Below are 16,761 nucleotides of genomic sequence, written 5' to 3'. Positions count from 1 at the left end.
CAGGCACCCAGAGGGCCCTATGATGGTATGGGAGCCGTGGATGCTTCCCATGAGCTCAGGCGTCTGTAACAGATGTGTCTCCTACCATTGCACAGATCGTGCCATAGGTGGTGGCAAGAAGACGCCTTATAATTGGGGCCAAGGACCACGTAGCAGTCACATGTGCAGCCCTGTAGACAAAAGTCAAGATGGAGAGAGAGAGCTTCAGGGAGTGAGGCCAGTATGGCTCATGGACGACACAAGGCCCAGTGGCGTCCAGTCCTGGCACTTGTTCATAATCACAGACATTTCATTTGTACAACCGTGTGATCCATTGGGTGTGGCCAAGTTGTAAACAAAGAAACTGAAATGACCACACATGGCCATACGATTTCTCTCCACTGGTGGCCACAGCCCAATGGAGGAGACAGACCTCCCAAGAAGGGTGGGCATGGGATGCCATGATAGAGGTAGCAAGCAGGAACAGGGGTTGGGGTCACCATGTGAATGAGAGAGAAACGGGCACTGAAGCTGCCAGAGCCTGGGGGACAATTGTGCATGCCCAGGCACCTAGAAAGCAGGAAGAGGGAAGATAGCAGATAAAAACACACACACACTAATCCAATGCCCATCTCCATAAAAAGCAGTGGCTCATGGGACAACCAAGAGAGCCCAAGCAAAAGCATAACCAGGTGATGGGGGCAGAGGCTCTGAGGAGCCCAGGCAAGAGCTCAGCACAGCTTTGCTAAGGTTCACCTCTGGAAGCAGCCACCTCTGGGAATTTCCCTGGTATCTGTTTGGGCAGAGACTGAAACTGAACTGAACCATTAATAGCATGTGACCAGTCCTCCCCAACTCCCCCCGGAACCTTAATTCTTTTGCATTAACCAAAGATGGTTTTGTTTTAACATCTGCTTCACCGGACTCAACTAAAAAATGAAAGAGCTGAACCAAAGGAGCCAAATAATCCCAGCACCTGCAGCCAACTGTTTATTCATCCAGCTGCGTTCCCTGGGCAGGGCAGGTTCCCCTAAGGCACTGTTCTATTGGGAAGAAGGCCCATGAGAGGCCAGAGCGGGGAGAGGCATGCAGTGGCATGATCCAGAGGGAAAGGGAAGAGAAAATAAACTCCCGAGTACTCCCCACTCTTGGAAGAGCCAGTAGACAAAATCCAGATGAGCTTCTGAGTTATGGATACCCTATGTGCCACAGGGTCATACAGGCAGATGCCGAGGGAGGGGTGCAGCCCATGGGAGGAGAAATGCAAATAAAGATCAGGCTCGGGGTCAGGGGTCTGATGATGTCCCCAAAACGCCGGTCAGCAGTGACTCTGACATTTAAAGAGGCGCCTCGACCACTTGAGCCAAATCCCTTTTCACTCAGTGTGCCCAATGTGATATTTAAACAGAAATGTTGCCCTCACTGCATTTATGCCCCTCCAACCCTTCGGAAGTGGGTCTACCATCCACATGACTCCTGTGGGTCCGCTTTCCGGAGCCAAAGTGAAAACTTCCGACAAAAACACAAAAAGGTAAATTTGGGCTTTATGAACTCAGGATTAAATCAGGCCAGGCCTTTCTGTGAAATGTGAACCCTGTAATGCTGAGAAATTGAAAAAGCCCTTCCATTTTGAAGCGCTGGACTGGCTTTAATTGAACCTTTTGCATGAAATCATGAACCATGGTCGATGCCATGAAACAACTCAAGGAAGAAACCAGCAAAGCAACTGGCTTTGAACTGAGACCTGAGAACTGAGAACCTTCTACAGTCTGTAAGAGACCAGCCTGGGCCCTTGGGTTGCCCTCATCCTGTTTTAGAATCGTCTCTTTTCTTTGAAAACTGGGGAAAGGGAGGAAGTGTGGTTGCTGGGGATTAAGCTTGAGTCAACCTTGAGTTGGGGGTCAAGTTATCACATCGTGGTTTGGGTTATCTCAGAACTGATTATTTTTGGCAAATGTACATTTAAAAATCACATTTTTTAAGTGAATAAAAGTGCACCATAGGAAGAAATTCATTTTCGGAGACCTCAGCACATTTCAGTGAGTATTGCAGCTAAATTTGAAAGAATGTGAACTTTTGAGATTACTAATATAGATGCAAATTTGTGTTAGGGAATGTACATTGAGCTCTGTTATTCCTAACCTTTTACACAGGCTCTCTCCAGCAAGAGTTTCATAGACAACATTGGAAAAAGGAAAGGAACTCACACCCCTGCTTGCGTAGAAGTCCCCTGCCTTTTGCCAATGAGTTTTTCTGCTCCCACATCAACTTGATTAAGTAAGATACAATTTTCTGCTTCTCTCTCCTGGCATAGTCACGGCTGTATCATGTCTTTGTTCTCCCCAGTGAGATAACTGTGACTGACCTAACTTAAAGAGAAATAAGTTCTGCCTCCCGTCTTCAGAGGAAGAAACCCTCTGAGACCTACATCTGATTTGCCTTGTTGCCTACAAAAATTTGCTCTTTCTGGCAACAGCCAAGCTTGCTTGGGAGATTTGAGCAGATACAGCTTCTTGGTGCAGCTACCTCTGCTCTCCTAATTTGATCCTGATCCTAACAATTACAGTTATCAAGGAGCCAGCTCTTCAAAAAGGTTTCCTGCAAATCACGTCATCACCTGTGACATGTACAATTTGGTCCCTTGGGTTATGCAATGATTCTGGGTGTTACTTTAAAGCCTGACTTTAATAAAAGCCCAAGAAAAGAACAAATGCAAATGGGTATTGATGTGGACTGGCCATCCTCTGGCACCAGCAGAAGAATACAGACAGTACCTACAGCAACACAATAGATAATGCACCTGTAATTACCGGGATACTTAATATGCATTGTATAACTCATCGGAGAAAATATAGATTTTGTGTGTGTGTTTCAGATGTAGAAGGAATGAATGAATCACAGGTCATAAACTCAGGTGTGGGACAAGTATCAGATCTTTGTATTTTCTTCCAAGCAGCTTAATTTCAATCGTGACTACTCCATGCCAACAGGTAGGCAAGAAATTCCACCTCATTGATTCTCTGGGTGCCCCTGTTCCCACCCAGAGGGTCTTTCTCTAGCACCAAGGTGCTGGGAGGGCTCCCCGTCCGCCTGTCATTCCCACAACTCCCCAGCATGTACGAGCTGTGAGTCACTAGGCCACACTGGTTGCCATGGAGACACTCATCGTCCTAGTCTACTGGTGCCTCCAGGTTGAGGCTGCAGCTTCCACACCAGGCATGGAGGCTTCAGGATCTTGGTGAGGCTGGGAGGCACCTCACCCTTCCCCACTGGCATCCTCACCAACCCCCTGGGCCTGGCCAGGGAGCAGGGTGCTGCCTCCCCCAGCTCTCAGAATACTTTTTGGCCTCCAGTCCAAGGCAATAAACTTTTCTTCAAAGGCTCCCTCGCTCTTCATGTCCATCCCAGAGGTGCTCCCTCTCCACCAAACCCATCCACCTCTGTGATTGTAAGCTTTGGCAAACCAAGGCCAGAAAGGGAGCTGTCCAGCATGCAGCTCCAACTCTCCACCCTGCCTGGAGCCTCCCAGCTCAGAGTTTGTGGCCTACCAGACACATGGAAAGGGCGGAAATAAAGAGAAGCAATACCCAAGTAGATACAAATGTGTCCCAGCCCTGCAAATGTCACAAAGTCATGCATAATTACAGCAAGGGACACTTCTCCAGCTCTTTTCCTGCTCCATCACCAGCAGCCCTTACATGAATCCCGGCACTTCCTTCACTTTCCCTCCTAGTTCCATTCCTAAGCCAATATTTCATTGTACATTCCAGCTGCCTTCTGAGTCCCTTACTTTCTCTTCAGTGTTCCCACACAGGTGACAGCAGGAAGAAGCGTGGCTGGTTGATCCAATGGTACATGAAGCTAAAGGCCACGAGCCTCCCAAGTGGTCCTGGGGCTACACAGAATGTGCTGGTGGCCACAGGAAGGCTCAGAGATCATGATGTTGAGGAAGGGGCTTGAGGAAGCTTCCAGACATGGCACAGACACATGAGATGGAATAAAAATGCCACATATGTCAGTCGAATTGAATAGCTAAGGGAGAGCAAGGTGTTGTTTTGAAAGCATATATCCATGTGGCTTAAAAGGCGTGTCACTCCTTTTGTTTTGTTTTGTTTTTATGAGACAGAGTCTTGTTCTGTCACCTGGGCTGGAGTACAGTGGTGTGAGCTCAGCTCACTGCAACCTCGCCTCCCAGGTTCAAGTGATTCTCCTGCCTCAGCCTGCCGAGTAGCTGGGATTACAGGCATGCACCACTACACCTGGGTAACTATTGTATTTTTAGTAGAGACGGGGTTTCACCATGCTGGCCAGGCTGGTCTCGAACTCCTGACTCAAGGGATCCACCCGCCTCAGCCTCCCAAAGTGCTGGGATTATAGGCTTGAGCCACCACACCCAGCCAAGGTGTGTCACTTGTGTGCATTTATGTGACATCCTGGAAGCATGGAGGCAGGGTCAGGGGTCTGGAGCCAATGACCCACATTCTAGACCCAGCTTTTCCAAAAGGAGCCGGTGCGCTTGAGAAAGCCCACTCCTCAGCCTGATCCTAAGTTTGCTCATCTCTAAAAAGAAAAGATTAGACCAATTTATCACCAGGCTCTCTTTGACTCTGAGGGTCTTTGATGGTAATTAAACAATACTTTTAAACGCTATTTTATGGTGATTAGGGTACTTGCTCATTATCTAATGGCCAGCCTGGATGAATTTAACCCCCCAGGTGTGTCAGTCTGCCATGACTGTGCTTTCCCTGTTCAGCTCCATAAAACCCAGCAAACTTCGTGTATATTAAAGTTTAATAGCAGCTCAAGAGTGAGAAGTCAAAAGAAATGGGAACAGTACCTAAGGGGTGTTTTATTCATGTTGATTCTCATATGTATGATAAATAGTTCCTGTGCCTGATTTCGTGACCAGAACAGGTTCTTTAAAACACCAGCAAAGGAAGCCCATAAGGAAAACAGAAATCATCTACCATAAAGAGCAAGCTAAAATATTCATATATTTCTTTGGAGACCCAGCAGGGTCTGGAGAGAGCCAGACATTTGCACCTTGGCTAGACGTATTTAGCATCAGTGATCTACTCCAAACCCCATGTGGGACAGGATGCCAGTAAGACAGCATGGGTTTTGGATAGCAGCTCACCCTGGAAGGACACTCAGGTTCAGAGCAGATGACACATGGACATATGTATCAGCATTGTCCTATGTATATGTATGAACGTGTGTTTGAATATGTGCATGCATGCATGTATGTGTGTGTAACAGAATAGAGTGTAAATGTACATATTGTACAAATGCGCAAATGTAAGCAAGCTATTCTTAGCTTGCCAGCCATACAGAATTAGGTTGCCAATTATGCAAACTGTGCTCTAATAGGTAGTTTGTGCATTAATTTCTTTTTTATCACATAGAACATCAATTACCAACTTTTTTTCTGTAAAGGGCCAGTTACTAAGTACATGAGGCTTTTGAACCATGAGGTGTCTGTTGCAACTACTCAGCTGGCCATTGCAGAGTAAAAGCAGACTTAGACAACACATAAACAAATAAGCGTGCTTGTGTTCCAATAAAACTTTGTTTATGCACACTGAAATTTGAATTTCATATAACATTTGCATATCAAAAAATATTATGATTCTTTTGATTTTTTTTCAACAATTTAAAAATGCAAACACTATTCTTAGCTTGCCAGCCATACATAAACAGGTGACGGGCTGGATTTGGCCAAAGGCCACAGTTTGCCAAAATTTAATTTAGAATGCATTTCCCATAGGAAAAAAATGATTGTAAATATTGTTTGGGTTACCAGATTCATCCACAAAAGTCAATTCATTCTAGAAAGAATCAAAATATGGCATATATAGCCTGAATATTTATGCTAGCTACTGTTAGTGCTCTTGATAATCATGAATTTCTTTAGTACTCAGTACAATCCTATGGGGAAACAGCTTTAGAGAGTTTGAGTGACTTTCCTATCTCAGCTAAGAAGCTGCATACCTGGGATTTGAACCAAGGTCTTGGGATCTCAGAGCTGCGTTATTCACAACAAAAGCATACCACCACTTGCTCATAAATTAGGGGGATGATGCCTGGTACCTAGGGAATCCTCAGTGGAACTCTGCTACCAGCATTGTTGTCATTATGACTAAGTGTACTACTTCAACTCTACTAAATCAATATTTATGATACCGTTTCCTCAACCTGAGCCTCAAGCTGGGATGCCTCCAGATTTTTCCCTTCCCTGGTTTTGAAGCCCTCCTCATTGTCATTTAGCAAGATAGAAAGGGAATTCTCCTGAGTAGATACGATTGAATCTTTAATTGTACACATTTTTGCCTCTACATAAGAGCAGACACACCAATCATTTCCCATTTGCTCCAAGGGAACAAAAGGTGAAAGAGGACTCCCTTTGCAGCAGAGTCTGGGGCAGCCATATTTGGGCCCCTTTGTTGCCCATTCATGTTTCAGAGCCAGTCACCATCAGAGGATCAAGGTGACGTGCATAGACCTGGGTTACAGCCATGTGCCAAGTCCCCTGGAGGTTTGAAATAAAGCATTTCCCCATCCATCTGCATCATCAGTCATATTTTAGTCACCATGTAAGCTACAAAGTTTGCTGAGAACAAAGAACCCTCCGGGTCATCTATAGCTGAAATTGACAAATTGAAACAGACAAAGATGTAAGTGAATATTTTTGTTCCTCCTTCCATTCTTATCTCCTTGCTCTTGACTCCAGCCTTTTTCCAGTTTCATAGTGGTCCATATTTTTAAACATATCCCTTGCACTGTCTCTCTGGATATCAAAAACCTCATTTCCCTGGGACCGTTTTCAGACATCAAGAAACCACTTCATAGTAAGGTACAGATACCTCATTAAACATGAGGTGTTCTCCCTCGCTGCTCAATGACCCCCTTTTGTATCCATCTTGAAGAGATCACCTGTCACCCAGAAGCGATTCTCTCTTGGTGTAATTTATGGCAACAGGACAGGCCACCAGAGGAGATGTTATAGTGTGGAGTTCTTGCTAACATCTTTCTGACAATGTCATCTGATTTGCTTGTGCCTAAGTTCAATCCTCCTCCTGTATGTATTTAATTAAATTATAAACTAAAATGTTTGTGGACCAGTATGTATTATTGCATAAGAAATCACCCCCGAATTCAGTGGATTAAAACGATGTATTATTATGTCTCATGGTTGGACTTGTTCAAGCTCATCTGGGTGGTCCTCACTTGGGGTCATTCATGAAGTTGTAGTCAGATGGTTGCTGGGCCTGGAGTCATCTAAAGACTTCTGGTCTTACTCTGTTTGTGTTGCTATACAAGAATACCTGAGGCTGAGTAATTTGTAAAGAATAGAGGCTTAGCTGGGTGTGGTGGCTTACACCTGTATTACCAACACTTTGGGAGGCCAAGGCAGGTCACGGGATCACGAGGTCAGGAGTTCAAGACCAGCCTGGCCAACATGATGAAACCCCATCTCTACTAAAAATACAAAAATTAGCCAGATGTGGTGGCGGGCACCTGTAATACCAGCTACTCGGGGGGCTGAAGCAGGAGAACCACTTGAACCCAGGGGGCGGAGGTTGCAGTGAGCTGAGACCATGCCACTGCACTCCAGCCTGGGTGACAGAGCAAGACTCTGTCTCAAAAAAAAAAAAAAAAAAAAAGAAAGAGGTTTATCTGGTTCATGGTTCTGCAGACTGAACAAGAAACAAGAAGCATAGTGCAGGCATCTGCTTCTGGTGAGGGGCTCCGGCTGCTTCCACTCATGGCAGAAGGCGAAGAGAAGCCAGCATGTGCAGAGATGGCAAGAGAGGAAGTAAGGGAGAAGGGAGGGAGGTGCCAGGCTCTTTTTAACAGCCAGCTCTAGTGGGAACTAATAGAGTGAGAACTCACTCATTACCGCAAGGACAGCACCAAGCTATTCATGAAGAATCTGCCCCCATGACCCAAAAACCTTCTATCAGGCTCCACCTCCAACAGTGGGAATAATTTCAGCATGACATTTGGAGAGGACACATATCCCAACTCTAGCACTTCATTCACATGTCTGGTGCCTGGGCTGCGATAGATGGAATAGTAGTGTCTGGTCTAGAATCGTTCTATCTATCTATCTGTCTGTCTGTCTGTCTATCTATCTATCTATCTATATCTATCTATCTATCTATCTATCTATCTATCTATCTATCTTTCTATCTATCTATCTTCTATCTATCTATCTTCCATCTATCTATCTATCTTCTATCTATCTATCTATCTTCTATCCAGCTATCTATTTATCTATCTTCTATCTATCTATCTATCTATCTATCTATCTATCTACTATCTATATTCTATCTATCTATCTTCCATCTATCTATCTATCTATCTATCTTCTATCTATCTTCTATCTATCTATCTATCTTCTATCTATTATCTATCTATCTATCTATCTATCTATCTATCTATCTATCTATCTATCTATCTTCCTCCCCACTCTATGAAGCCTCTCCACGTGGTTAGCACAGGCTTCCTCACAGCATAGCAACTTTAGAATAGTCAGACTTCTTACACAGCAGTTTAAGACTCCAAGAGCAAATTTTCCAAAAGACATGAAGTGGAAGCTGCCAGCCTCTTAGGTCATGGGCCTGGAAACTGGTACAACATATTTTGATTCCACCATATTCTATTGTTCAAGCAATCATAGAACCCACTCAGATTCAAGAGGAAGGGACATAGGCCTCCTCTTCATGGGAAGAGTGTCAAAAGAAAGTCAGCCATCTTTAATCTACCATAGGCTGGATGAGAGCTCCAGAGTCATCTACCCGTTTATAAGTGATATTAATCCATGTTCTAGCACCTGGCAAAGTCCAACTTGTACCCAAGACTCCTCTGGTAACAGAGGCCTTGCTGTTGATCTGGATGTCCCATTCCAACTTGGGATATCTCAGGCTCTTAGAAAATTATTTTCAAGGCCAGGCACGGTGGCTCACACCTGTAATCCCACCACTTTGGGAGGCTGAGGCAGGTGTATCACTAGAGGTCAGGAGTTTGAGAACAGCCTGGCCAACATGGTGAAACTCCATCTCTACTAAAAATATAAAATTTAGCTGGGTGTGGTGGCGCACACAGGTACTCCGAGCTACTCAAGAGACTGAGGCAGGAGAATCGCTTGAATGTGAGAGGTGGAGGTTGCAGTAAGCCGAGATCATGCCACTGTACTCCAGCCTGGGTGACAGAGCCAGACTCCATCTCAAAAAAAAAAAAATGAAAAAGGAAAAAGAAAAAAAGAAAATTATTTTCACACTTACTGAGAATCTGCCACACGCTGACCTCTAGTTCTAGTTCTTGGAACTATAAAGAACACTCCTCCTACCTTTCCACATGATGACCTTTCGTATTTTTAAAGACAGTCCTTGACCAGTACAGTGGCTCACGCCTGTAACCCCAGCACTTTGGGAGGCTGAGATGGGAGGATCGCTTAAGCCCAGGAGTTCAAGACCAGCCTGGGCAACCTGGCAAAACCTCGTCTCTATGAAGAACACAAAAATTAGGCGTCGTGGCACATGCCTGTACTCTCAGCACTTGGGAGGCTGAAGTGGGAGGATCACCTGAGCCCAGGAGGTCGAGGTTGCAGTGAGCCACGATGGTGCCACTGCAGTCTAGCTTGAGTGACAGAGCAAGACTCTATCTCAAAAGAAAAAAAAAAAAAAGACAGCTCTCCTCACTCTCCTGACTCTTCTTTCCTCCAAGCTGCTCATCTCCAATTTCTTCATCCATCTCAGGCAACCTTGTCTCTGCTCGGAACAAACTTCACTTTCTTCATGTCCCTCTTGCAGCCTCATTCCATGTGCAAAACAGGAAACCAATCAGCCAGAGGGAAACAGACCTCTTCACACCCCCCATTCCAGTTATCTTTATTCTAACGATTACTGCAGTTATAACAAAATCATTGTCTTTCAGCCAGGCGCGGTGGCTCACGTCTATAATCCCAGCACTTTGGGAGGCCGAGGCGGGCGGATCACGAGGTCAGGAGTTCGAGACCTGGCTGGCTAACACGGTGAAACCCCGTATCTACTAAAAATACAAAAAAATTAGCTGGGTGTGGTGGCGAGCGCCTGTAGTCCCAGCTCCTCGGGAGGCTGAGGCAGGAGAATGGTGTGAACCCGGGAGGCCGAGCTTGAAGTGAGCCGAGATTGCGCCACTGTACTCCAGCCTGGGCGACAGAGCGAGACTCCATCTCAAAATAATAATAATAACAATAACAATAATAATAATAATAATAAAAACACAATAATTAGCTGGGCATGGGGCAGGTGCCTGTAATCCCATACTCGGGAGGTTGAGGCAGGAGAATCGCTTGAACCTGGGAGGCGGAGGGTGCACTGAGTTAAGATCGTGCCATTGCACTCCAGCCTGGGTGACAAGAGCGAGACTCCATCTAAAATAATAATAATAATAATAATTGTCTTTCTCGTGCTTTCTTGTACATTACCATCCCCCTATCTAATGGAAGCATCTTGTGTCCCTGAGGTGTGATTAGGATTGGGGTTGGGATTCATGCAAAGAGAACGAAAGAGCCACTGTGCAGCTTCTGAAGTCCTGTTTCAGATGTTTAGGCCCACAGTAAATGACGATCTTGGAATGTGGACTTTGTGTGAGAGAAGAGTGTCTTGTAGATTCCAGAACATCAAGCGTGTTGGATGCAGAGCATGAGGTTTACTCGAAGCCAGTGTGGAGAGGACAGAGAAAATGATGGAGGAGACATTCTCAGCAGACAGGAGGAGAAAGCCTGCCCCAGTAGAGGAGAAGGAAAGAGAAAGGAGACCCAGTGGACAGTGGACACAAGCCCTGAGATTAGAAACAGCCAAATGAGGGTGCAGAAACGCCAGGCCTCACTGCTCATCCTTGCTGCTCAGGCACAGACCAGGGCATTGCAAGCCCTGTTGGAGACACTGCATGTTCTGTGTGGCACGGCTTGGGCAGAAGGTTAAAAATGATCACGGAAAATACCCAAGTGAGTGGACCAGGGGCTGCTTATGGAGCTACATGCTCTTATGACAAAAACACGTGGGCAGCCCAAGAGAACTTACAGAACACAGCATAGGAAAGATGGGCTCTCATAACCAAACCTGTGGCAGGGATCACAGACTTCAACAGCAGGTGATAGCACAGCATCCAAAGCACCTGGATGGCACCAGCTGCTCTCTGGAGCACCTAATACTGGAATCGCGGGGGCCAGGGGAAGCCAATGATCCTGAATGGAAACCAGCACAAATGCAGAGGACAGCAGGGAGACCACCTTCCCACCAGACCACCTTCCCCCAGTGCCAGGAGGGCAGGTGGGCTTCCTTCTACCAAGACACATTCCAGGAAGAGAAAACGGGAGCAGGAAATACAGTGAAAAATTTAACACCTGAAGCAGACTGAGCTCACTCCAAAGAGCCTGCTCTAATCCAGGAGAGTCTGAGCCACCTCTAACGAGGAGGGTGTAGGTTTTATCCATCTCTGCCATCAGTGGACTGCAGCCTTCCTAAGCCAGAAAAGGCCATTTGAAGAAAGCTACATTTTCTTTACACATCTTGATATGGTTTGGATGTGTGTCCCCTCCAAATCTTATTTTGAAATGTGATCCACGATGTTGGAGGTGGGGCCTGGTAGGAGGTGGTTTGGTCACGGGGGCAGATTCCTCATGAATGGCTTGGTGCCCTCCCCATGGTAATGAGTGAGTTCTCACTCTTGAGTTCACCTGAGTTCCGGTTGTTTAAAAAGCCTGGCACCTCCTCCTCTCTCTCAATCTCTCTCTCTTCTCTCTCTCTCTCTCTCTCTCTCTCTCTCTCTCTCTCTCTCACTCCCTCTCTCACGGTGCAATGTGACTGCTCCCCCTTCACGTTTTGCCATGAGTGGAAGCTTCCTGAGGCCTCCCCAGAAGCAGATGTCAGCACCATGCTTTCTGTACGGTCTGCAGAAATGTGAGCCAATTAAACCTTTTTTCCTTATAAATTACCCAGTCTCTGGCCAGGCATGGTGGCTCATGCCTATAATCCCAGCACGTTGGGAGGCCGAGGCAGGAGGATCACTTGAGCCCAAGAGTTTGAGACTTGGGCAACATGGCGAAACCCCATCTCCACAAAAAATTAGCCAGGCATAGTGGCATGCACCTGCAGCCCCAGCTACTCAAGAAGCCGAGGTGGGAGGATTACCTGAGACTGGGAGTCTAGGCAGCAGCAAGCTGTGATCGCACCACTGCACTCAAGCCTGGGCGACAGAGTGAGATCCTGTCTCAATCAATGAGTCAATCAATCAATCAGTAACCCAGCCTCAGATATGTCTTTATAGCAACACAAAAATGGACTGACATGCATCTCAATAGCAGAGTGTAAACATCCCATCCCCTACAGGGCCCAAGACTCAACTGTGCAACTTGTCACTTACGGAAACTTCTGTGAGCAGATCCAAGCAAAACTATCTTGAGCTGAGCTTCTTCTCCCAGTCCACCAAAGATTGAAACAGTCATAGAATGTCCTCTCCCGTATACTGGAGATCGCATGAGATTACCCAAGTAAGCCAACAGGAAGCCAAAAATGTGTGTTCTCACTTCTGTGCAGATTGATCTCTGTGTTCTCAAACCCCGCCATCATTACTCTCACTAGACAATGGCACAAGAACTCAGCAGAACCCATCAGGATCACATTGTTCGGATCAGCATTTTAACCAGGTCTTGGCTTTAAGAAGGCTCTCAGGCGGAGGGTGTAGAATGTGGGGAAGGACTAGAGGGGCTTGGGGGTTGCAGGGTTGGGATGCAGTGGAAGGATGTGGTTGACAGCCTGGGTTTGGGTCTCAAATTGCTAAATGTAAAACGTTGGTTAATTTACTTTATCTTCCCCAGCCTCTCAGTTTTTCTTATCTGTACAATATTTCATCATCATTATTGCCGTTCAAACCACCTGACATGTTCGACTGAACAGCAAGGGAAGCTTTGAAATGGAAACTAATATTTGCGACAAAGATTTCTATGGAGTCTTCCTATTTGCAAAATGTTTTCACGTATATTTTTTTCTTAAAGCATTTTAGGGAGTGATTTTTCAAACTCTGCTCACTGAATCACCAAAGGTCCCTGGAGCCTCCCCTTGTGGGAGGGGATAAGGTAGGGAAGGTGCTGGGATGTGCTGGACTCCCATCTCTCATTTCGATTTTAATCCGAGTGGTGGTATGACTTTCATTGGTTTCACGTGCCTTTTTTCATAGAACAGATTCCCTGGCTTAAAACAAAAAAGAAGTTGCAAACTCACTGATTCCAAGAAAGTGGTGCAAGAAGGAAGGTGGTGACTGCTGTGGGCTTAACAGCCTCCCCTCTTGCTCAGAACGGCTCACCCATCCTGCTCTTTCTTTCCCCTCTGCTAGTTGACTGCCTGAATCACAGCTCAGCGACCAGAAACAATGTCCCGTCCACCCCCTCCAAAGCCCAGAGTCCAAGGTTCTCACCCTAGTTCACCAAAACCCCAGACCCACCCTCATTCCTGGTGCTTAAGTCCTGGCATGACTCAGGCACTGGAGAGATGATAAAATTCACAGTCCGAGGACATTCCGGAGACTTACTGCCTTACTTCCAAAGGGCAATGATTGTCGTTATGCTGAAATGAACTGCTTTCCTGGTCAAAAAACATGTATTTTTAAAAAGCTTAATTTCACTCCTTTCTCCAAAATGAGAATCAAGTTATAACTGTGGCCCAGTACCTTGAGAGCTTTCCCCGTTTTTATACTTCGTAGAATCTTTAATAATACAAAAATTGCCCAGAGCATTTCACACTGAGTTATGAAGTCATTAACATTTCTGGGATAAACACAGTACCCCAGGAAAAGTTATTAGACATAGGGGGAAAATGAGACACATTGAAAAGGCCCCATGTCTAGCAACTATAGACAGAAAAATTCACCTGTTTCTGGTTAAAGGCAGGAGAAATGCTCTCCAAATCCCACATGCAGACGGAGTAGCCTTTTCTCAGCCAACCAACTTGGCATATTGGATATTGGTACATTTTGAAGAATCAGCACCTTCCTGTCCCAAGGCCAGCAATCTTTCCAAACTCACGGCTCTGCATCCCCCTCAAGGTTCCTGGTATTTATGATTGTGTCGGCAACAAGATGGCTGTACCCCGACACCACAGTCTATCAGACCCATAATAAATTTTATCTGGCTGCACTGTTTGCTTTTAACTTAGCAGAGGGATCCATCCTATTTGCTCCTTGCTTGCCCCCACCCACCCCACATCTCCCGTGTCCACCTGTCCTTCACAATTTTGCTCAGGTGTCATGTGCTTCACGGAGACTTCCAAACAATCTACAATCCATAATTTCTCTCCTTTTGATAAATGACTCTGGTATATTTTACCAGACATTTTTGTGTGGAGGATTTAAGCAGAGAGTACCTTGATTATTCTCTAATTCTTTCACCTGTCTGCTCACATATGAGAATCAGGGTTCTAGAAGGAATCTGAGGGATTGTTGTCCAAACTTGCAAAGAAGCATCATTGCCTCTCTGACTGCATCCCCAGATAATAAAGATAAGCACTCATAAAGTTTATAAATGATCTCAAAAGTTCTGTTTCTTTTATTATTATTATTATACTTTAAGTTCTAGGGTACATGTGCACGACGTGCAGGTTTATTACATATGGATACATGTGCCATATTGGTGTGCTGCACCCATTAACTTGTCATTTACATTAGGTTTATCTCCTAATGCTATCCCTCCCCCCTCCCCCCTCCCCCCTCCCCACAATAGGACCCGGAGTGTGATGTTCCCCTTCCTGTGTCCAAGTGATCTCATTGTTCAATTCCCACCTATGAATGAGAGCATGTGGTGTTTGGTTTTTTGTCTTTGTGATAGTTTGCTGAGACGATGGTTTCCAACTGCATCCGTGTCCCTACAAAGGACACAAACTCATCTTTTTTTGTGGCTGCATAGTATTCCATGGTGTATATGTGCCACATTTTCTTAATCCAGTCTGTCACTGATGGACATTTGGGTTGATTCCAAGTCTTTGCTATTGTGAATAGTGCTGCAGTAAACATACGTGTGCATGTGTCTTTATAGCAGCATGATTTATAATCCTTTGGGTATATACCCAGTAATGGGATGGCTGGGTCAAATAGTATTTCTAGTTCTAGATCCTTGAGGAATCGCCACACTGTTTTCCACAATAGCTGAAGTAGTTTACAGTCCCACCAACAGTATAAAAGTGTTCCTATTTCTCCACATCCTCTCCAGCGCCTGTTGTTTCCTGACTTTTTAATGACTGCCATTCTAACTGGTGTGAGACGGTATCTCATTGTGGTTTTGATTTGCATTTCTCTGATGGCGAGTGATCATGAGCATTTTTTCATGCGTCTGTTGGCTGTATAAATGTCTAGAAGGAAACCTAGGTAATACCATTCAGGACATAGGCATGGGCAAGGACTTAATGTCTAAAACACCAAAAGCAATGGCAACAAAAGCCAAAATTGACAAATGGGATCTAATTAAACTAATGAGCTTCTGCACAGCAAAAGAAACTACCATCAGAGTGAACAAGCAACCTACAGAATGGGAGAAAACTTTTGTAATCTACTCATCTGACAAAGGGCGAATATCCAGAACCTACAAAGAACTCAATCAAATTTACAAGAAAAAACAAACAAACAACCCCATCAAAAAGTGGGCAAAGGATATGAACAGACACTTCTCAAAAGAAGACATTTATACAGCCAAGTTCTGTTTCTTTATGAGTTTTCCTTAGCCTAAACTGTACTGGGGTTGAGTCCTGCTCAGTACCCAATGAAACCCTTTCCAGAAAGATGAGATCAAGGACGGAGGTGCATCCAGGCAAGAATAACCCCACTCTCCCATCCTGAATCTGCAGCAGACATTACAGATTCACACAATGCTCTTTTCTTCTGAGGCTAGACTCAGCTTTGGAAACCTTCTCATTAAAGTTCTCCAACAGGCCATTTCCAATTGCTGTTGACACATGAATAAAAACATACATTCCATGTCCAGGGCAGTCCGTGGAAAGCAATTCAACTCCAAGTGCACGTGATTCTTGAAACATCCATTAAAGCTGTAGCACTGGCTGGGAGCAATGGTTCATGCCTGTAATCCCAACACTTTGGGAGGCTGAGGCAGGCAGATCACCTGAGGTCAGGAGTTCGAGACCAGTCTGGCCAGCATGGCAGAACCCCATCTCTACTAAAAATACAAAAATTAGCTGGGCGTGGTGGCAGGTACCTGTAATTCCAGCTACTGGGGAGGCTGAGGCATGGGAATCACTTGAACCAGGGAGTTGGAGGTTGCAGTGAACCAAGATCACACCACTGAACTCCAGCCTGGCCACAGAGTGAGACTCTGTCTCAAAAAAATAAAAAACAAAAATAAAAATAAATTAAAAAAAAAAAAGAAATACACGGGACTGCAGCTTGCATGCCACGGAGAACTGATGGATGCTCTTCCCTGTTCTGCATGTCTGAGATGCTTCAGCCTGGACTTGAACCCTCCCTAATTTGTCTATCACAGTGTCAACAGTGATCATCTGTGGCCATACAGAACTCAAACACCAACTGAAAACAAGGAGAGCCAGTTTTCCCACTGTGGGACCAAATCAGGAACCCAGATCACCAAGGCAACTTGTTGAAAATAGAATAGCCTATAAATATGTGTTCAATGGAATGACCAAAAGCTCTCTGGGGCAGCCAAAGCAATCTCTTAATTAACTTGAACTAGGACTCCCTAATTACTGGAGCAGGCTATAGAAGGCATCAGCTGTACAG

General features: G+C 45.3%; 1 protein-coding gene across 3 annotated transcripts in view; it reads left to right on the top strand.

The window, feature by feature from the left end:
* The window catches only part of LOC105473204 (kazrin, periplakin interacting protein), a 1,227,585-nt gene that overhangs the window by 628,962 nt on the left and 581,862 nt on the right, over positions 1 to 16,761 (top strand). The window lies entirely within an intron of this gene.

Source organism: Macaca nemestrina, chromosome 1 (assembly GCF_043159975.1).
Source record: "Macaca nemestrina isolate mMacNem1 chromosome 1, mMacNem.hap1, whole genome shotgun sequence".
In the NCBI taxonomy this organism is placed as follows: domain Eukaryota; kingdom Metazoa; phylum Chordata; class Mammalia; order Primates; family Cercopithecidae; genus Macaca; species Macaca nemestrina.
This window is presented reverse-complemented; position numbering and strand designations above follow the sequence as displayed.